This window comes from Coturnix japonica, chromosome 2, assembly GCF_001577835.2.
Source record: "Coturnix japonica isolate 7356 chromosome 2, Coturnix japonica 2.1, whole genome shotgun sequence".
Classification (NCBI taxonomy): Eukaryota; Metazoa; Chordata; class Aves; order Galliformes; family Phasianidae; genus Coturnix; species Coturnix japonica.
Window position 1 is genome coordinate 45,617,537 of NC_029517.1, and position 22,371 is coordinate 45,639,907.

Consider the following 22,371-nt stretch of genomic DNA (forward strand, 5'->3'; position numbering starts at 1 on the left):
GCTTATCTCTGCATCTTTTCACTAAACCATGTAACCTTCCACCTGTGGATGGTGATGGGCATCAGATATTATCAACTGCAAGTTGCCTCTCTTGTCTCTTTGTCTTTTAAAAAATCATTTTTTAATATTATATTTCATCTTCAGTCAGTTCTGTATCTCTCAGTGCTGTTCTTGTGCCTGCCATGAGGTTTGCTCAGCCTAGACAATTTTCTTACACCACCTGTCAACTTAATGTTATGCTTTACGTGCCTCACCCCCCTTGCACTGTCATTTTAGACAGAAAGAAAATCAGAATTTAAATCCTCAGTTTTGCATATCAGAGAATAAATTCCTACAGGACTGTGCAAAGTACAGTACCCTTAAACCAACACAGTTTGATCAGCCCTTCTAAGGGGGCACATCCACACAGTGCAAGGATTTGCCCTCAAATTGATCTAGTAACTTGCTGCAGCCCCACTGCATAAGGAGAGTACAGATAAAGCTTCCCTTGGACAGATGAGAAACTGAGCTGCTGAGTTCTACCATCTTCAGAGTTTTAAGGGCTTTTTCCTACCTGAAAAAATGTATAACAAAGCAATTAGATGCGTATAAATGAAGATGTTTCTCTTCCATGATTTTAGGATGAGAATGAATGGCACAGACAAGGAGAAAAGACAAGGGGCAGCCACGGCTCTGGACAGCTCAGCCCAAACACTGAGCACCTCTGGGGTCAAGCAGAACTTACACAGAGTGAAGGAGGGAACTGGCTGCAATTAGGCTCTTCCATGACTGATATCCAACTCTGATGCTGTACATATAGAGAAGTGCTTTAGCTCATTTTAGTGTGTATTTTTGGGTCATAATGACACCCTGTATATGTTTTCATAGCAGGCAGCAAAATACACAGTTGAAGTTGTTTCTCACAACCTCTGAGTATCTCTTGGCCTTTGCTTAAGGCAAGTGCTTTCATTAAGAAGCCGAGAGCTTTCTTTCAGTAATCTCAAAAGTGTCAATTTCCAGGCATCCCTGCAGCTATTCCTACCTATAAGATGGCTCTGCAATGTTAGAGAGCTGCTGCTTGAGCTTTAATAGACCTGGATTTAACTGTAAGTTCTCAGCATAGTTTACTGCACTGCTTCATCTGCATGGTACTCTGAGTTCATTCGCTAGCCTAAAATGCAACAGTTACATAACACAGAGTAAGAAAAGGGCATATTTTCACAAAAGAACCTATTTATTGACTTCATTTCAAGATGGAATTTAGTTTGTTACTTGGTTGTCCTTTTAATTAGATCTGTTTGCTGTGCTAGCAATTGCAAGATGTCTTGAGGTTGCAGTTTTATTATTCCCCCCTGGTAGTGGCAGAGGGTGAAAGAATCTTTCGTATAGAGGAATGTTTTGATGTTTTGCTTTGAGGCTGGCAAGTTATTTGGATAACCTGGTGGCTTTAGGCAACATCACAAAATAAAACTGCATGGCCTTAGATAAAGGAAAAGAGGAAGGTCATAAATATCGCAACGGCGCTCCAGTAAAATGCAGTACAATTAACTCTCTGAATTGCAGCTTCCCTACCTGCATAAATAATGGTCTGCAAGAAATATAAGGCTCAATAGCCTGAAATGGAAGAATGTCATTTCTGCCCAAGACTGCAGCCAAAGGCTACAATCAGACACGAGCATATTTCATGAAAATGACAGTTACTTTGAGGGAAACAAAGTCTGTGCTGACTTCCACCCCAGGCAACCCTACTGATTTCCCTGCATAATTTAGGTAACTGTAGCCTCCTATTCTGCAATCCATGCTAAAAAATGTAAAAACCAAAACAAACAACAAAAAAACAAACACAACCAACAAAACCCACCAAAACAACAACAAAAAACCAGCCAGTGCTAAATCCCTTAAGACACTCCCATCTTCTGTCAAACTGGAGCCTAGTTCCAACTTAAACTCCTTTAGGAATGACCTATTCCCATGAATCTGAAAACAAACATACCACGTATGTACATAAAAAAACTCAAATGTAAGTATATATGAATGAGCTCTGACCTTTCCTTCTGGCTTGCTCATACAACAAAGACGATGACATCTGCTGAAGGTCAGAGGTCTGGGATACATGAATTCTGTGCCTGTGGTATATGTGTGGCAGGCTGCACTGCCATGGATAATTATGATATCTAATGGAGATATGTATCTGTTTCATTTACAGGTTTTTCTTTTCTTTAAGAGAAAGAGTAAAAAGTAAGCCTTCATCCAGAGTTCATTACAACAGAAGATCTTCCTTGCAAGAATGATCATTTGAAATTAATTAACTAAAAACATTTTTGTTTTCAAATTCATCTTATTTGCTGTTTGCATTTAAATCTGCAGCACAACACATAATTGTACAAGCAGTCTAGGAAGGCTCCACACTGATGTTTCAAGATAAAAGCTCTCATTAGAAGAGGTTTTGACCACAACAAATGAGAGGCTATCTTCCAGCTACAAACCATGTGATCCATTAGCAGGATGGGAGGTGGGTGTAGAGGAAAAAAATAAAAAGCAGCAGCATCACCAGCACAGAGAGATGTGCAGCTAATTCAGTCTAGCTGGCTTTTGGAAAACAAGGGAATACATTTTTAGGTCAGTGATTTTTCAACTTATTTTCATTCAAAGATCCCTAAATATTTTCCAACGGAGATGGAGACTTCAGAATAGCAAAATTAAGCCTGAGGCAAGGTGCTTGCTTTTTGTCTTTATCTACCAGCAATTGCTGAGATACAGTTCACATACCATAAGCTAAAGCCCATTTTTTCATGAGATTTCTCTTTATCACAATTTAGATGTTTTGCTTGCAGTACTGCCATCCCAGCTTCACCTCGAATAAAGGAGGAGCGAAACAGATATGCTCTGGGGACAAGCTTTTTTCAAACTGAAATTACAGACACTTACGTTTTCTGGTCCCATCTTTCTAGGCATGTTTAGGTTAAAATTACATAGCAATCTCTTTCTGTAGTTCATCAGTCTTCAATTATACATTGTCTGAGATCAGTGTCAATCTGATAGTCTCCTAGGCCATGGTTTTAGACCTACTTAGACATTACTTTGTTCAGCTAGACTCAGATTTTCACATATCTCAGTTACATTTTAAAACCACCCGCTGGCTCCGTATGACACACAACAGAGGATTGCGAGCAACCATTTCTATGTGGGACAGGTCTCCAGCACATAGAAGCTGTATTTGATCCACAGTCAGAGCCAAAACATCTTTGGCCAGAACTGCTGACTCGAATCACAGAGTAAGATAAATGCCATTACACTTTTTGGAGTCTAGGCAGATGCACAGTTCCTCTCCTAGAAATATCCTGTGCATTTGCCCAACAATCACTAGTTACAGGGGAAAAGAAAAAGCTTATATAGGTTTGTCATTTCATTTTTCCGATCTCTGTTACTGAAGAATTCTCTTCTTCTGGAGATCCTCTGAAATAAGGAAAGGATCCTTTACTCCCATAAGCGTACATTATGTACAGCCATCTCAGTGGAAGTATCTCCTGCATCCATTTAGCAACAGATATGATTCACTCAAAGGGCCCAGCCCAGTGTTATGTGACCTAAATGAAGAGTCCTTCATGTGACAGAAGCACAAATATCTCCTCAAGCACAGATTTGGAAACAAAACATATTTCTGCCTACTGATCACTGAATCCCCTGAAGCTCTACTTCCAGCCTACATTTTGTACATACGCTAGTTTTGAAGACATACATCCCTTTTGCTCTTTATAAAGTGCTCTAAAGACAAGCCTTTAGAAAATGTTGATTTGAACACGGCTCTTCTGTTCTTCTGTTTTATCAGGAGAGATGATTACTAAGCCTCAGCTGTAATCCTGATGTTTGGCATTGCCACATCACACCTTCTGGTGATATATTACAGAGAGGTAAAAGCAGTACAACCACCACTGGGTTGAGGCTTAATCTAGATGATTACACTGACTCCTCCCCATAACATTATCCCATCCTCTCCATAATTTATGCAGGAGATAGTGATTGAAAAAAATCCTCAGACTAATTTGAATGCAGGGATTGTACAGTCTGACAGAAAGCATGACAAAACCTTGTTAGAATTACCAAAAGAAAAATGTAGCATGAATATATGGCGCAGCCAGGAATTAACCTAAGTTTCATTTTCAATGGCTCTGAATCTCTACCACCAAGTTCTTTTTGCCTGTGAGCACATCGGAGAAATCCTTTTCTTGGCAAACATTATTACCAAGGGGACAATTTCTCTACTTTGAGATTCATGAGATGGATCAAAGATAGATAAAAACAGGGAAAGTCACAAAAACATCAGCCAGAAAATCTGCATGTATCTACTTCTGCACTCAATCAACAACTGTTTTCTTATAAGCTCCACACAACTGATTAATGCTGAAGCCAACACAACACCTCTAACTTGCAGTTAGGAGGGCTGTTTTTAGAGAGACCCAGATCAAACACATGAAATATAATCAAACATGAGGTATCATCAGAAACCTTCTCCTTTAAATATAAGAACTCTCCGTGGAACAAAAGATGGATAGTAGAGACTTTCACACTATTTTTCTCCCCCAAATAAGTGACACAAGTAATGCCTTGACAGATCTATTGCTCATATCTGCTTTAATAAAAATCTGCCAAAGAAAACAATTAAAATTTGATTTCAAAAAGATAGGAATCAGTGGTACAAAGTGGCTGCTTCAAGTGATAACAGACTACTTGAGAAAAATCTTTCAGATCTTTTGATGACATAAGAACGTTAGACTTCCTTTTATGTGGTCATTAAAGCTTACTCATAAACTTTGTTACTTGACATGATGGCAATTAGGTTGCTTATTTAAAGAAAACTGAAAGTGATGATAAGAAAATGCAAAAAAAACCCATAAAACAAACCAAAAAACAAAACCCACAGCCAACTAATAATTAGAAAAGATACCTAAATGAAAGAACAGTGTTGACGGTTACATTGAAAGTTATTAGCCTTGGATTTAAGATATGAGAAAATGAATGTGAATCTCAAGTATACAGGTTTGTCTTTGCAAGGCAGTATTGCTAAGCTCAGGTCGTGCTTCCTTGGTTTCCTTGCCTTTGATAACTGTCTGATCAGAGGACATGAGAACAGAAATTGAGAAGTAACTCAATTCTAATTCTAATTTGTGCCATCATATTTTGTCCAAGCTCTCCAAGTACAATGAATGCACTTCCTATTAGTCTTGACCTACGATTGCTTAACAGCACTTTGCAACTTCATTCTCCTAAGCTGATCCCTAAATATGAATGCACATCAAGAGTAGATATAGTGATTGTTGCTCTGATTTGTGTGTCACATTTTCTTTGGCAGATTAAAAAATAAATAAAAATAGCATAACACTCTTGTCACTTAAGTTTAAAGGCAGACAAAGAACAGGAGATGAATATTGTGGTGGTCATGTTGATTGCAAATTGAAGAACAGAGTAATTAAGGTGCACAGATGATGAAGGCACAAAAAAGCAGGTGGGAGGTAAGAGCTGTAAGCAATGCTGCAACATCAGCTTCTCATGTCCTAATTTTCTACAAAATCATCCCAGCTTTTGATTCTCTGTCAAGATGGCTTAACACAGTGTCAGGTAGTAACACTACATTTATCCATTTAACTAAGTATCTTTCGCTGAGCCCTGCATCAAACCTTTGTGATAAACACAGCTTTGTCTGCGGACATTTAATTGTGTGAAAATCTCCAATGTAGTCTGAATTTAAGTAAATATTCATATATAATGCAAGCAACTACAAAGTCTACAAAGCTTACAAAGTAAGCTGCTATTAACACACACTGTGCAAGGCCAGGCTTTCAGAGTGTCACCCACAGCTCTCTGCTCAAGCTGAAAGCTCTGCAGACTCACGTGCCATCTCCTTTGCCAGGACCCAAGAGACTTCATGCTCAGCCAATGCACAGGGCAGCCAGCGACTTATGCCTGGATGTGCTTTTTTTTTTACAGGGCTCTTTTTTGTGGGCTGTGGCCATCCAACACCCAACCCAGGACCAACAGATCACAACTCCATGTGCCAAAGATAGCTGAGATCCAACTAACTAGATCAGGGCACCTGAGGCCAGCATGTGAGCATCCAAAACCTGCACCACGGGCCTGGCCTCCTGTTCTCAGGAATCACTCATGTCTCTTAACTCCTCCCCAGCTCTTATGATTGCTGTAGACTTCTTCCCTATTACCAGGTAGATATGCAGTTATGGTGGATAGTGCTTCCCCATTTAAGAACTGCCCTATGATTTTTACTAATGTACTTGCGAAAGAACTGGACCAGCATCAAGGTAAAGAAAGCAATATTACCTTGTTGCAGGACTTGGATGATATACTGCTGGGGGAGGCTGAAAAATGCAAAGAAGCAACCATAAGTTTAAAGAACTTTTCTGGGACTAGCAGGATGCAGAGTGTCACAAGAAAAAGTCAAGTCACCCAAACAGACTGACTTACTATGGGCTTCAGACAGCCCACAAAGCAATGTTGGGGACAGACAGAATAGATGCAATATATCAAATTGCACTTCCTTGATCTAGAAAAGAGCTTAGAGCATTTCAAGGAATGGCCAGATGGTGTCGCTTGTGGATACCTGATTTTGGATTAATGGATAAATCCTAGTATGAAGCTGTTAAGAGACCAGGAGTTGCTAGAATTAACTCCTGACTGTCAAAAAGGATTTGACACAATAAAAATTGCTCTCATGAGTGCCTTGGCTTTAGGCCTTCCAAATCTGACAAAACCTTAAGAACTCTATGTGTGTGAAAGAGAACATCAGGCTCTATGCATACTCGCGCAGACTTTGGGATACCAACTCAAAATATACTTTTGATGTGATACATGCACATGGTACAATTTGGAAGGAGAGGGATTATTAACATCACAAGGAAATCCTATAAAATACAACAAAGAAATATTAAGATTGCTTGAGGCAATGAATAAGGCAAAGCAAGTTGCAATGCTACGCTACAAGGAACATCAATCTGGACAGACTGATATAATCAAAGGAAATCGAAAGTCTGACGAGACTGCAAAAAGAGCTGCTCTATTTACAAGAACAGCAGCCTTAGTCCCTGAAAGAGCTTTTAATCTAAACATTCTTGAATATACAGAGAAGGAAAACAAACCCAGTGTTTGAATTGTGTTAAGACTCCCAAAGGATGGTAGAAAACTCCCAATGGACAATGCATAGTTACTTCTTAATTAATAAGGGAAATTATGAAAAGCACACATGGTACCACACACGTGGGAGCTGAAGGCTTGGCAGAAATTGTAAAAATACAAAAATGCATGCAGTAGGCATTGATATGCTAAAAATCACCGAAGGTATTATACAAGGATGTGAAACTTGTTTGAGAAACAATCCAAAAGTGGTCCTCAGCAGATGTGAAAAGAAGCTTCACATCCGAGAGTAACTGGCAGACTGTTTCCTCAGAACTACTATAATGTAAAGGTTATAATTACTGGTGATTGTCGATTCCTTTTCAGATTGGCCAGGAGCTTTCCGATGTCCCACCAACAAAGCTAGACGAATAGTCAAATTGCTTTTGAAAGAAATAATACCCAGGTCTGAAGTCCCTGAAGGATTATCATAAGTAGGGGACCCATTTTGTAGCACAGGCCATCCAGGAAGTTTCAAGATTTTTGCAAATTAAACTGTATTTACACACTCAGTGAAGAACACAATCTAATGGAAAAAGTAGAATGCCTTTGTTACTGGTGCTATCTGGTTAACCAAGGACAACTGTTCTACCAGAAAACTGTCAGGAGGAAAACTGCTCAGCTTACTCTTAGGTCACCATGTATGTATAAAAGGAATAAGAAAAGCAATCCCCAAAGGGCCATCAAGGGTTGTGTAACACCCCTGAGCAATCCTGCACAGGCACAGTCAGGAAAGCAGTCAAAATGTAATGGAGTGCTTAACCATACGACTGCATAGGTAGTACGTGTTTCTTCTGTATGAGATATGTGGAGTACATAGGAATTTAATGAATAAAATAAGGTTAAGAAACTTGCATTATTGTGCTTGATTTGTGGAAATTCCCACCAGCACTTGGACCTCAATACAAAGCACTATCTCTCTGGAGTGTGTGGGAATTGGCTCATTGCACACCAGGTAACGAATCTGCTTTACAGACAGAACCTCCATTGCCTCCCAGACATCAGGGAAATGTATGAATAGGAGCCAATTTTCCTAGTTAATCTAGCAAGGTTAATTCATTACAATGTCAGCAAACCCAGTGCATGTTACTGCTTAGATCTCAAAGAGAAAACCCGGTTTGTTTGCAAACGCAGAGACAACTGCTGGCTCAGGAGTAGCTGTAGTTGCATTTCCAGCATTGGCGGGATGAATGGTCATTTCTGCTCATCTCAGAAAGCAGCTATTCTGCACAGAGCAACTGCCTGCACTTGACAGACTTATCACCATGGGCAGCTCAGATTTAAAAAGAAAAAAACAAACTAGCAACAAAAGCAAACCCAAACCCTGCATCTATTCTTTCTTACTGATAACGTGACCAAAAGCAGCACGCTGCCTGCCTTTGCCTTGCCTATCAACAGTGTTGTAAGAGCCTATAAATATATCAGAGCTGCATACTTGTGGTGAAGAGCCCACTCAGGTTCTCATCCCATTCTCTGGCCTCGTCACCAGATGCCAGACAGCTCTACAGGATTGCAAGGGCACTCCTGGGCTTTTGTAGTGGCCCAGGGTAACATGGCAGCATCATTTGTTTCGGAAACAAAACAATGCTGAAAGCTTCAGCTGTATAAGCAGGAATGAAATGGTGCCTTTTCATTTCAAGAACCTGCTATCCACACTTATCAGTCTTCCAAGGCACATTTTTCTTCTGCTGTTTATGTACTACCGCAAAGTCCCTGAGCAAGCTACTTATCTTGAGTTATGCCAAAAACAACAACAACAGCCACAAAAAACCCAATAACCTAAACTCAGTGACTCACAGAACACCCCCACACAGCCCGATGCCACCCTTCAGTTAACAGCAACATCAAGGGAATTTACAAAATCTGCTCTGAGTATAGGAAAGGCAAAACAGGAACAATCATCCCAAACTCTTCTGCTCCAAGCACAGTATGGCAAGATGAACTCCACATCTAATTGCCCGACGCAGACATTAGAAAGGAATTAGTCATTTACTGAGGAGATGGTAATCAAAGCCATGTCTCTGCGGGCTTGGTGGCAGCGAGGTATGAGACAAGATCCCAGCTCCAGGGCTAGAAAGATGCCTTCAAATGGCTTAAGTTTTCATTCCAAATCCCGTTATTTTCTAATTCCAGTTCAATTTCTGCAGTGAGTTCTTTCCTTGGGCTTCCCTAGGGACAACAGGACTACATTTTCACTTTTCAGGAGTAGCTGCTCTCCCAAATCTCAGCAACTGCTAAGCTTCAAAAGGGAACACACTTGGTTCATTAGACTACTTAATGACACTGCTTTTGGCACCAATCTTAAAGCACTTTATGCATTTTAAACTTTTTTAGTTTTAAACATACAACCAGCATAACAAAGCAGTCAGAAAGAATTAGCTAACAATTGGCAAGGACCTCCACTACAGGAGGAAGCAGACATCTTTTAAAGACAGCTTGCCTTATTTACCTTTAACCTAGATGGTCATAAAGCATCATCCACAACCATACATCAAAATGCTACATTTTTCATCTGAACATAAACTAATTAATCCCTGAAATAAAGTTGTATGGAAGCAAAGAAGAAACATGGTCACACATATCAAGGGTAGATCTGAATGGGAAGAGTATGAAACAACCAGTGAGTATACAGTTAGCATGAAGTCTGTAACAGAGCATTTACACCTGGATGGGTAGGAAAGCTTGACAATCAAGGTACAAATAGCTTCCTTTCTATTTCTGAGACTCTAATGTCCATTCAGGCAAGAACAATAAAAGATGTCAGTAACGCGAGCTATTTCAAAGAGATAAGCAACTTCGAAAAGTAGAGGTCCTAATTTCACTCAAGGGAGAAGCAACAGCCACAGAGTTAGACATTCAGAATAAAATTGGTAGAGAAGACTGGGTAAGTGCACATTAGCTCCCTTTAATTGCCTCGTAAACACTTTTGATTATATTAGTTACTACTGGTATCACTAATAAAACCCCATAATATTTCTACATATCTTGATTTAAGTGTAATTCATTGTTGGATCACACTGCAACATAAGAACTCTGGAATTCAAAGTAAGTTTGACACAGTTCATAGGTTTGATGAAGGTGGGAGGGGTAGCTGACAAGACAGGGAGACAGAAATCAGCCAAGCCTGTAAAAACATACATGACTCCTAAAAACAGAAAATGATGTTGGTTTTGTGAGATTTATAGTACATTCAGCAGCTGGCATTCTGTGCAAGTGGCTTCTTTCTGGTTTAGACTGATTACTTTGTCACTTTCTTGAAAATAAAGCTCATAAATATATATAGAAATGATCCCAAACCCAAATACATATCAAGGAACGATGAACGATTTATTTTGAATGTTTTTAAAAGCTTAGTAAGCATTACTTTCATGGAGGAAAACATACTCTATCTTCCTATTTGTTTTGCTTTTGTTTTAAAAAACAAAAGGGATAGCAATTCACAAACTTCTGAAGCATTGTGCTGGAAAAAATAAGTTGGTATTTATTTGTGATAAAGTCATTCTTACTACAAAGGAAAAAGTAGTTGCCTAAAAGCATCAAGGGTGATGCCATCTGAAAAGTAGAGCCAATCTTTGATTAGAGATTGAAAATTATTTTGCAAGTTTGATTTATTTGTAGAAGTAACTGAACAAAACAATAACATGACCGCAAACGTTATATGACATGTAGCTCTTATATCAATATACTGGGGGAAAAAAACCCACCATGATATAAAATCATAAAATGGCTTAGATCAGAAGGGTCCTTCCAACCTCCCTGCTGTCAGCAGAGTGGCTGCTCAGTAAATCCAGCAATGGACCAAGCTGTCCAAGGCAACATCCAACCTGGCCTTGAACTCCTCCAGAGATGGTGCGTCCACAGCTTCTCTGGGCAGCCTGTGCTAGTGTCTCACTGCCCCCTGTGTAAAGAATTTAATCCCAGTGTCTAGCCTAAATCTTCCCTTGTTTATTTTAAAGCACTTCCCCCTCTTAACCTATCGCTATCTGCCTGTGTTAAATGTCAGCCTTCCTCCTGCTTATAAGCTCCATTCAAGTACTGCAAGGTCTCAATGAGGTCTCTCCAGAGCCTTCTCTTCCCCAGGTTGAACAAGCTCAGCCCCCTCCAACCTTTCTTTCTAAGAGAGGCTCTTCAGCCCTTTGATCAACTTCGCAGTTCGCCTCTGGACCTGCTCTGACAGCTCCACATCTTTATTGCAATGACTGGGTATATATAAAGAAAGCTAATGTAAGTGATATTAGAAATGGAGAATAAGATTATAAATATGAAGACAGACTAAGAAAGATAACTTCATAAAATCTAGAAAAGATCCTTGAACAGAATACTATTGTAATCTACAAATACCTTACAGGTAGCAATATAGATGAAAGACAAGAGTTTAACTTAAAGTCCTAGTAGAAGATAAGATGAGAAACAATTTCCTTTTGCTTAAGAAGGAAAAACTCTACAGAATATAGTAAGCCAAACAACTGCAAAATCTCACATCACATAGCTATATGTACAGGATGACACTTTCATTAAGATGGAGCTATTTCATGCACACGGTAATTCCAAGCAGACCAGATGAGCCTTCTGTTTAGCAGAATGTGGTCTTGCCTCACATTTAGCAGCCAACAGAATGGACTGGGTTTATTTTGCTGCACCAGCACTCAATAGCAGAGAAGAATTCAAGGAAACATTAAACTTCTGGATGATCTTAATGTTAGTAGATAAACCGATCAAAAGAAGCATTTCTATGTTCCCTTCATTTTATGGGAGATTTGTTAATATTAATCACAGACACGAAAAAATTATATTAACTTGGCAGCTGTCCTGTTAAAAGGCAGCGACTGCCTAGGATGTTTCTCAGATTGGAAGACTGACTCAAATCAACTTGCAAGATTTCAAATAATGTCACTGAGTTATACCTGATCACTGCAAATAAACTGGAAGAAGAAAAGTTGACAGTCACCTCAAAGATTTGAAAATTATTGAATTGAGAAGAAGGAATCTATGAAAGAAGACAAGAAATTGGCTTTAAGATTGATGTGAGAATTAGAAGGTTGCTGCTGTCCTTTTCATGCTGTTGTACCCAGCTAAGTTTAAAGTAATTCTTGTATTGTAGACACTTTCATGCAGACATAAGCACAACAACGTTTAGATGCTGGTAGGAGCTCGTGCTTTTTCTCAATTTTGTGGCTACAGTGCTTTCACTACAGGAGGTAATCCTTTTGATATAACTTCTAAATAATCTGCAGTCTCTGTGGTGATGCTCTGGTCTGGCCCACAGGCAGACAAATACTGATGTGTTCAGACGAGCTTACATTCAAGGGTTAGGCAGCTTTGGGAAATACTCTTCCCATACTTTAGACATATCATATTCATAACCAGACAGAATTGCCCACTACATTCTTGAAACAGCAGCATTTTACCTTGGATCATAAACTACTAAGATGATTAAATAGGTTTCTGATAAAACAACTGGTTTACAATGGCCTTAAGACATGGCAAGTAAGAATATTTCAAACTCGGTGGCATTGCTGCACACATCTTGGAAATATTTTGTTATTTGATTGCCAACTGTCATAAAATTGCACATAAGCAATGGAACAATACATCCCTTTGCCCTGTAAACATGGCCATTTTATCGGTAATGGAAATGCCACAGGCTCATGAAATCTAATCCACTGCTGTTTGTTGCTGAGGAAGATTTTTTACAATGGTATTTCACTACAAAAACACCCAAGATGCACAGTCATTGACTCAGAAGAGAAACATTGCAGTATTTGAATGTGTAAATAGAACTATGGTAAGTTCCTCACCTGACATTTTAGAGGTACTGGGGCTGAGAGGGTTGTGAACAGGGCAAATGGAAGGCCAGCCTAAAAAACGAACTTATAGGTATTTGACTGCTGAGTGCTTGGAGTGGTTGAAATAAAAATGAACAGGCTTCGGAATTTCTTTACTCCTTCTGATGTGAATTTGTGGTGGACCACAGCCATTACACTGTAGTATTTCTATACAACTTCTGGGTCTTTCTAATGTCATTAAAAACAACATATTCTCTAGGGATGCTGAAAAAACACAAACAACCAAACACCAAAGTATGCATTTTCTACACCCACAAAATCCCAAACACAGGTTTATGGTGCTCCTTTCTAATCTCAGGAACATTCCACTCTTACTCTTCCTGTCTGCTGGCTCTATGGGAGAGCCAAGGCATCTTCGTAAAACTATTCTCTTGCAAAGTCAAAAGAAACAGACAGGAGAAGACAGAACATGTGAAAACACAGATTCCATACAGCTTATCTAGATGTAACGTAGAGCAGAGTTACACAACTTCCACAATGAGATGCCGTCTTGCAGCCCAAATCAGCAGAAGTTGCTGCGAATTGCTTTGTGCCATCAGAAAGATAGATGTTCCTGAGATGTAAGAGCGTAGAAGCTCCCTAGATTAGCCAGGTTCCCATTTTAATCCCAATGATGCATCAGAGTAACTGAGGAGAAATTCTGCAAGTGTTTTTACAGACACCTTCTCCTCCTCAAAATTCCTTTTACTGGAATAGGAACTGAATTGTCCTTTTACAATAGGACAACCAAATGTTGTATTTGATCTTCTGCATGCTTATTAAAACTCAAGACAATTTTTACAGTCTATCCCAAATGATTCAGGCAGTGGTAAATATGTGTGTACAACCTACAGAGAAGCATGTAAATTAGGGGCTCAGTGCTTACACAAAACTACTGACTTTGACTAATTATTAATTGAACAACATTATTAAGTTAAAATTAATGCAGATTAACTCAAAACTTTGTTGACTGAACATCATAAATTAGATTTATTTGAAAAAGTACAATTCACTAAGTCCTTTTTATGAATGAGAAGAGTGAAGGCAAGACTGTTACATACAGCAACTATTAAATGCTGCAGACACAAAAGCCAGTCTCACAACATGAGCTATAAAACCATTTTTGTTTATAACTACTGCCTACTCCTCTGACAGCTACACTAATAAATGTTCTCAATGAGATGTACGTAAGCATGCATCATTCTCCATGGCTTTCCCTCAAAGTACTGAGGATCATTAGACAGATCATCAGCTTTCAGCAAGAGCTATCTGCATAGTTTTCAAATTTTGACTAATAATCCCTTGAAATACAGTTTGCAACAGAGAAGATGCTTCAAGTAATCACTAGTCTGAATCTGCGATGATGTGGAAAAAATTTGCTCTCAGCTATAGACATATTTGCAGATTAATACTACTTTTATTCTGTGGATTTCCACTCCATTCTGTCAAGCCCCACACAGTCTCTACTCTCAAGGAAACCGAAGGACCAACACTGAAATACACAGAAATGAAACTGTTTGGGTTACTATTTTCCAAAACAGGCTTGTTCATAGAATCATAGACTGGCCTGGGTTGGAAAGGACCACAGTGATCATCAAGTTTCAACTCCCTGCTATGTGCAGGGTGGCCATTCACCAGAACAGGCTGCCCAGAGGCACATCCATCCTTGAATGCCTCCAGGGATGGGGCATCCACCACCATTCTGTTTGCCAGAATTTTCTGAGAAAACAAAGATGAAAGCACAAATTCTTTTAGGTCAGTCCTGTCAGTACTCTGAGGATATTCCTTAGAAATACTTTTCTTTCCCATGCTACTCAGCTTCATTCTCATTGACAGCATCAGTTTTTTTAAGAATTTTTAATTAAAAATGAGGCATACAGAGAGAAAATGAAGGTGACACATCATTACAAACCACGGTCAACCCCAATTCTACTTATTTTATTGTTTATCTTCCAGTGTGCACGAATGTATGTATCTGCTGCTTTTAAGTCTATTGACTGCCAATAATATTCACTGGATTTTGAATCTTTCCTATCTACTGATGGGAAAGCAGGAAGGTCACAAGGTCAAAGAAAACTCCATTTTCATTGGCACTTTAATGCATTGCTCCTAAGGGAATTCAAGATACTTTAGAAAGGTTTAAATATATATGGGCCCTTTACTCCTGGAGCCAACTAAAAGTGCATCCATCTGCAAATGATCCAATGTAATAAAAGCATGGTAGAAAGGTTGTCTTTGATACTTTCTTTGTAAATCTATGCTTGGGCTTTATTTTCAACTTCACAATACTTCCACACATCTACTCAAAGGAAAATAAGAGTTGATTCTTAATGGGAGGTACAACCAGAAAGAAAAGGTCACAGAGCTGTAAGATTTCCTTTTAGATAATGAAAAGGATTAGATGTAAGCAGGCCCCAGCAAACAGAGAACCCTAAAATGATATCTAGGGATGACAACGCAAAGCCCAGGCTCCAAATCCTGTATCAGTGATCATGTGCCACCAGGTCTGGGGTCAAGAAAACAGCCAGCAACAAACTCTGCATAGATAAAATAATCCATCACAAGTGATGTTTGTGTATTTGCCTGGCAAAGCAACCATATAAATAAATAAAACCCTCCAAAAGTTAATTGTTTGTTAAAGTTATGACTGCCTTCTTAACAAGAAAACCGGTACTAAAAAATTACTACAAACGATTGTCTAAATGGCCTTAACTCTGCATTTTATCACCACTTCATTGAAACCAAAGACCAAGAGACCTGGAAGAAAATATGACAAAACTACCCAACTACATTATAATGCATTCACACAATTCACAGAATTCTTGCATTCACAAGATCCGCAGCATCTTAAAGCAAGCTTTTTGAAAGATCAGTGAAGTGTCTCATAAACGCTAACTAGCTACCCGGAGAGGTCAGATACTCTGTTATCAGATGTTATGTGATGACAGAGCATATGACAACAGCTTAATTTGCACTCAGGCTCTCAATGACATACAGGTTAGCCACAGATCTGTGACTAAACAGGCCAACATGCAAAAATATGTCATCCATCAAAACAGTAAGACTTCTAACACTGAATAAAGCATTCAGAGAACATGCCTTAAAATATAACTGATCACTGGCAGATGCAACTTACTGCAAAAACTTACTATGGCACTTAAGGGTATAGTCAAAGCATGGCTATTATCTTTAGACAAGCATTCACAGTGCACATGAGGGATACATGCACCTTTGGTCTTCATTTTACCTTCCATGTAGAATGATTCCTTCAGGACTCATGTATTTCAGCCAACCCTCAGCGTTCAGCTGAATGAAACCATCAGGATTTTGCTCAACGTGAGCAGCAGAATTACAGCGAAAACTTTAGAGACTACATTTTTCCTGAATGTTCTCTTTATTATTATTTTTTTTATTTTTAAAGAGCAAACAGTTCATTCAGTCAGCACATTTTGTAGAGAGCAATAGGGAAGTATGAGCATGGCTAACATAAGAAGGGAAACAACAGGCATCTTTCAACAGGACACTTCAGTGATATCTGATAAAAAATTAAAGAAGATAGCCACGCATAACCAGATATTAGGTGAAGAACACAGACTAGCCTCACACCCCTCATCATAGAAGGTAACAGCAAAGTGTGGGCGGAAGAGTCACCCCTGGCACAACAGACACAAGAGAGGCCCCCAAGCACAGATGCGATTCTGTCAGTATGGGAGGCTGCTCAGGGAGGTGCTCTCATTGGTCACAAGAAGAGCTTCAGATTGCTCCACCACCATGGCTTATGCAGGAGGCTTTATTTCACAGAGATTTATCAATCGTGCAAACAGAGAATTCAAATATTTCAGAAGTATTCTAAAACACAAGGTCAGCTTCAGACGTATCAGACGTTACTTACACTGAAGTAACATTAAACTTCAATACAAGCAGGATTTGAGAGCTTTTCTAATTTTTATGCTGTTTTTCCTGCCCAGCCCATGGTAGATATCACAGGATGCTCACAATCCTTAATTAACAGTGACAGTCTTTCCATTACCTACCAGGGATCTGTTTGTACAGTACGAATGCTGATGGGGAAAGGAGGGAGGGGGAAATGAAATATGTGGTCTCATGGTGCCTGCCTGGGGCCCTCGTTCTTCCCAGAGAAATCCAGGGGTGGAACTTCTCATGTCTCCTGCTATCAGATGGAAACCCAGGTACTCAAATATCTCTGAACCAAAAGGAGCTGAGAAACCAGACCTGATTCTTACCGCTACACAAACAAAACTCCAACAGACAGCTCAGGGATTTCCAGCATTTAATCCCGTGCTATGAAGTAATTACTGACCATGTAAAAGCTTGCTTCTGCTCCCAACATTTTTACAGCTTTTCCGCTTGATATCTCTGCTGCTGTTTCTAAAAGGTGTTCAATGTTACAAAGCAGATGCTAAAAATCCCTGTAAGCACTTCTGGCTAGATTCTGGCACACAGCCATGCCATGCTAAGGAGATCTTAGAGGTACGCACGCAGTTCCCTTAATTGAATGGAATCACAGAAAAGACAACTTCTGGTGTTCAAAGCTCACATTCTATCTTTTTATTAGTTTATATCAGGCTCAAATGCCAAACAGGTGCTTTACTGCCCACTAATGAGAAAAACAACAGACAACAATTTTAAGGTAATGAACCATCAAAAAAAATAACGGGCACTGCTCTAAGCTCTTTATATCCAAATGTATTCTTTCCTTCCCGGGCAGCAGAGTTCCTTCTCGGAACTGCTTCACTGCCCTTCACACACACTTGTGCTAAGCCATAGGCTATCCATGCTATTGGTTAGGCTGGTACAACTGCTACATGGAATCTTTTTACCCATTTTGTTAGCCTGCTGCTTCTGCATTCCAGATTGTTACAATCAAATCCTGCCATCACTGCCCACATCCCACGCAGAAGACTACTGAGGTCACTAGACTGAATCTCAGTGATCTTAGCTGCCGTTCAAGAGCTCCCAGCTATGACAGCAAGCACAGATCTTTGAAGGGGTGGGTGGAATAAGAAAGTTCATCAGACTCTAACTGACCACTACATATTCAGGAACAATGAGGTCTGATCTGAGTGGGAGTCTGGCCTATAGAGGAATGCAACTGAAAAAAAAGAAAGCCTACATTAACCCTCTTGGAAAAAGGATTGTTTCATGTTGTTTTGAGTGTTACGTAGATATTATTTTGTCTTTAAAATAAAGGCAAATTTCAATATTATCCGCCTTCTTTAAATTGGTCTCTCAGCTGAAGGTCTTTGAGACTCTAAAAGCAACCCTGGACACTGAACTGCTAGCATGTACCCAACATGCCAGCCCCTGGCAGAGCACACAAAAATCTTAGATCACATGTTAGTGCAGCAAGAGGCCACCTGTGCTGCTGAGACTGTGGGACTTCCTGCAAGAAATCCTGGCATACAATTCAGATGAGAATTAGTTGACCTGAACTTAGTTTCTGTGCCTGATTGATAAACATTAGCTACTGACAAGGTTTCACATATGACTGAACTTAGTGAGCATTGTCACTGCTTTGCAACTGCTGTGTGGGTATTTGGACATACCGTCATCCCCCCTTCCCCTAAGCTATTGATGCTGCTTCATAATAAAAAATGTACACCCTTAAGACTAGATGGATGTCTAGTCCAAAGATTTCCTGCTCAATTTTAATCCAAAAGAGCTGGCATTGAGCAGGTGTTCTTTAATTAAAACCTCCTTTCACTCAGCTCTTTCTTGTCTCTTGGAGTGCCTATCAATCAGAAGGAGTCACTGCAGGATGCACCTGGTGGCAGGAGGCAAAGCTATCCCCTTCTTCATCCCCCAGACAGACTTTTTTTTTTCCTCTCAACTTCATTAACTAAATGCACTGAATAAACCTTACCATCTCAGCTAAATCCTATTGGCCTTGGATTTGCTACTTAATGCTAAAACCCAAGCGACCCATTTTTCTCCTGTTGATACTTCTATTACTGATGGCAGCCAGCAGAGAAAAGTATCCAACCTTAAAATATTTTAATGTAAGGCACAAAACAGAGAGAAATCATCATTCACTCTTTCTGCTGCTGTTCATGAACTTTACATAAGCTTTGCTTCTTGTGTCAAAACCTCCCTTGCTTTTGTGCTCCACAGGCAACAAAGTGAGTCTGTTGCTTAGCAAATGAATGCAATGAATTACATTTGTTAACTGAAAGTGTGAGAAGGTCTCTTTTAAAGAGAAACGATCTCTGAAATTCTATGAAAATAAATTTCTTCCCATTTCACAATCTGCACTCATGACGTTATTATAGACGTCAGAAGACAGAAACCCCATTAAATGAAAATCTTTGTGAAGCACTAACAGCAGGAATAATCAGTCTTAGTGCTGTAGATTCATTTAGAGTTCCCATCCCTTACAGTTTTGCTCTAAATTGTGCTAATTTACCTCACTGATATCACATACATGACAGAACTGGATGAAGCTTACTCTGAATCCCCTTACCTCCTTGCTGTCACAGCCTTCCTCCACCCCTGAATTTTGCTCCTACTCCACTGCCAAGCCTTTCCTCAGCTCTTGAGCAACCCCAAGCTCACTTCCCATCGTGACTCCCCTGAAATGAAGAGAGGTCCCTAAAGCTAGACATCTTTCATATACCCAATTCATCCTATCCACCCAGCTGCAAAAGCATCCACAGTAGCAAAACTCAAGACCTCTGGCTTCTGGGTTCACACACCCACCCACATTCCTTGCTCTATCAAAACTCAACCTCTGCTAATGCCTCCTGCTCCCTCAAAGCCTCATCAACGCACACTTGTTTGCTCAGCACCTGCCCTCCCAGCAATTAGCTAGTATCAGATTCCTCCTTCACATTTCTTCCCCACGGGCACAGCCCCACAGCATGGTGCCATCGCAGCTGACCCTGCACAGCCCTGCCAGCAGAAAGGCAAGATCTGCTCCATTCCCCTGCATACTCCTGAACCAGCCACAGGGGTTGCCTTAATATTACTGCCCAAAGTTTGGGGAAGGCACTAGGAGGGTTTGTTTGTCAGTAGCCTGGGTTGCTGTACGCTGCCAGAGCACGCAGCTCTTTGCTTAGTGTTTGGGGTTTGTTGTGATTCCATCAGCCTTCCACTGGCATTCAGAGGGTGGTGATGCACTGGAAGAGGTTGCCCAAGGAGGCTGTGGATGCCCCATCCCTGGAGGCATTCAAGGCCAGGCTGGATGTGGCTCTGGGCAGCCTGGTCTAGTTGTTGGCGACCCTGTACATAGCGAAGGGGGGGGGGGGATTGAAACTACATGTTCATTATGGTCCTTTACAACCCAGGCCACTCTATGCTTCCATGATTTCCTTTCATTTCTCTTAGCACAGAGAACCCACAAAGGTGTGCAAACCTCCACACTTGGGCTAGAACAGTCTTTTACTCTCTGATTGCTCTGTGGCATGCTGCTTCAGGTACAAATGACATGATACTCCCCTAACTGCTTTCCAAAGCTGCCCACTGTCTTTCGGTAATCGGAGGTGGCTACTCTAATTTGCTTCTTGGTATCCAACACACACAGCAGTCTTCGGGTTTGACATACAGTTTTAATAGGCACAATTCACACTACTGTCAGACCTCAGTGCCCTACAATACCAAAAGCAATTTCTGACAAGAAGGATTGTATCCTAAAATGCTAAAATGCCTGTTCTGTACACCACAAGCCCTCCTGGCAAAATCCTGCTGAACTCAGAGGCTGTGAGGGCTGAAGAGAAACAAGGAGCCTGGACTTCCCCTGGAAATTCAGTTACCCTGAATAAAAACAGTATTCACAAAGGACCTAAGAGCAAACCTGATCTAGCATGGGAGATACGCACCACAGGTTACACATTAAGATTATTGGAACCATGTCTGCCACGAGAAGGCTTTCAAATAAAAACATTTTTTAACTGACCATGCACTCACGTTAACGTATTTCTTACTGATACAGCTAATGGAGTATTTATCATGCTTCTAGCTTCTCCAAACTAACAACAGAAATGTTTTGTGCCACGTAAGAACAAAATGAATACGTTCACATTGCCATGCACTATCACACCGCACACTCTACAGACGTGTTTAAATGTGGCCTTTGGACCAAGTAACAGCAACTGACTTGAGTATTATAAAAATGTTCAAAATGGCATCAAATGGAGACCAAGAGTGGTAAGGAATGGAAAACAAAGCGTAAAACAAACATTACGTGCTTCAAGGCTTATTTCTGCAGCACGGGTAGAGAGGAGAGACATAAAAAATGAATTATTTTGTCAAGGAAAAAATCCCACCTGCAACAAAAACCACAACTATTTCAGATTGTGAAGAAAATAAACATTTTTCTTTACCCGAGCATATATTAAGAAGGTATGGAGTAAGAAGCATGTGATAATATCACATATCTGAATACTCTTTGAATAAAGCAAGTAGAACAGTAGACACGATGTGTTTATCAAAGGCTTTGTGAGTGGCTAAGCCTCATATTTTCTATTTTATCTGCATATTTCTTGAGCCCTTCATAACTTTAGTATGGATGATTCCTGGATCCCACTGTCAGTGTTCCACAGCGATAGGAAGGAGCTGTGTACTACAGGCCTCGTTAGGGATAAGCAGCAGACATGTGGATTACCAGCTCCTCAAGTCCACTTATTACTATTTTTCCATTTCCAAAACATCATACAAAGGAAAGAATAAGCCCAAGATCTACAGTTAGATGGGATGGTATGTGTACATCTCATGTCAAAATTCTAACACTTGGAAGTCAACATGCACGCTATCCAGCTATGGCTGGATTTTGCTGTTTAATCTACGCGAGACCTGCTAAGTGTTCAGTTAACACGTTATCTGAACCTGACTTTATTTTCCAAGTAGGCCTAGCAGAGGTTATCAGAAACACAAATAACAGAATTCGCACGTTAAACATAACCGCTTTCTGTTTAATACGACGCCCTAGCCAGATGTATTAAAGAAACTGAAAATATAGTTTCGGCACACGAACTAACAAGGCTCCTGCGTGCTTTGATATTACTAACAATCAGAGGCACGGAGTCTTACAGTCCTTCTCATTGCCAATTACCATAAAGCCAGCATCCAATTCATAAGTTTCCTTTAAGCATCACACTCTGAAGTTTCACTTCTTTTCTCCCTGTTGCACAGCACACAGAACTACGATGCAGCTGTTGGCTCGGGCTGTTAAAAAAACACCAACTCCAAAAAGCCTCGAGAAATATTAGCGGCTAAAGTGAAAGATGCCAACCTCCCCGGCTAACAACCTCCAAAAACGTGAGGAAAACAACGCAGCTCTATGTTGCTTGCAGACAGCATCGCTGCTTTATGGGAGACGACAGAAACTTCGTAGCCCCTGCCTCGCTAATCCCTCACACCCCTTCCCGAT

General features: G+C 40.2%; 1 protein-coding gene across 2 annotated transcripts in view; it reads right to left on the reverse strand.

The window, feature by feature from the left end:
- The window catches only part of LOC107309443 (poly(rC)-binding protein 3-like), a 456,594-nt gene that overhangs the window by 110,524 nt on the left and 323,699 nt on the right, over positions 1-22,371 (reverse strand). The window lies entirely within an intron of this gene.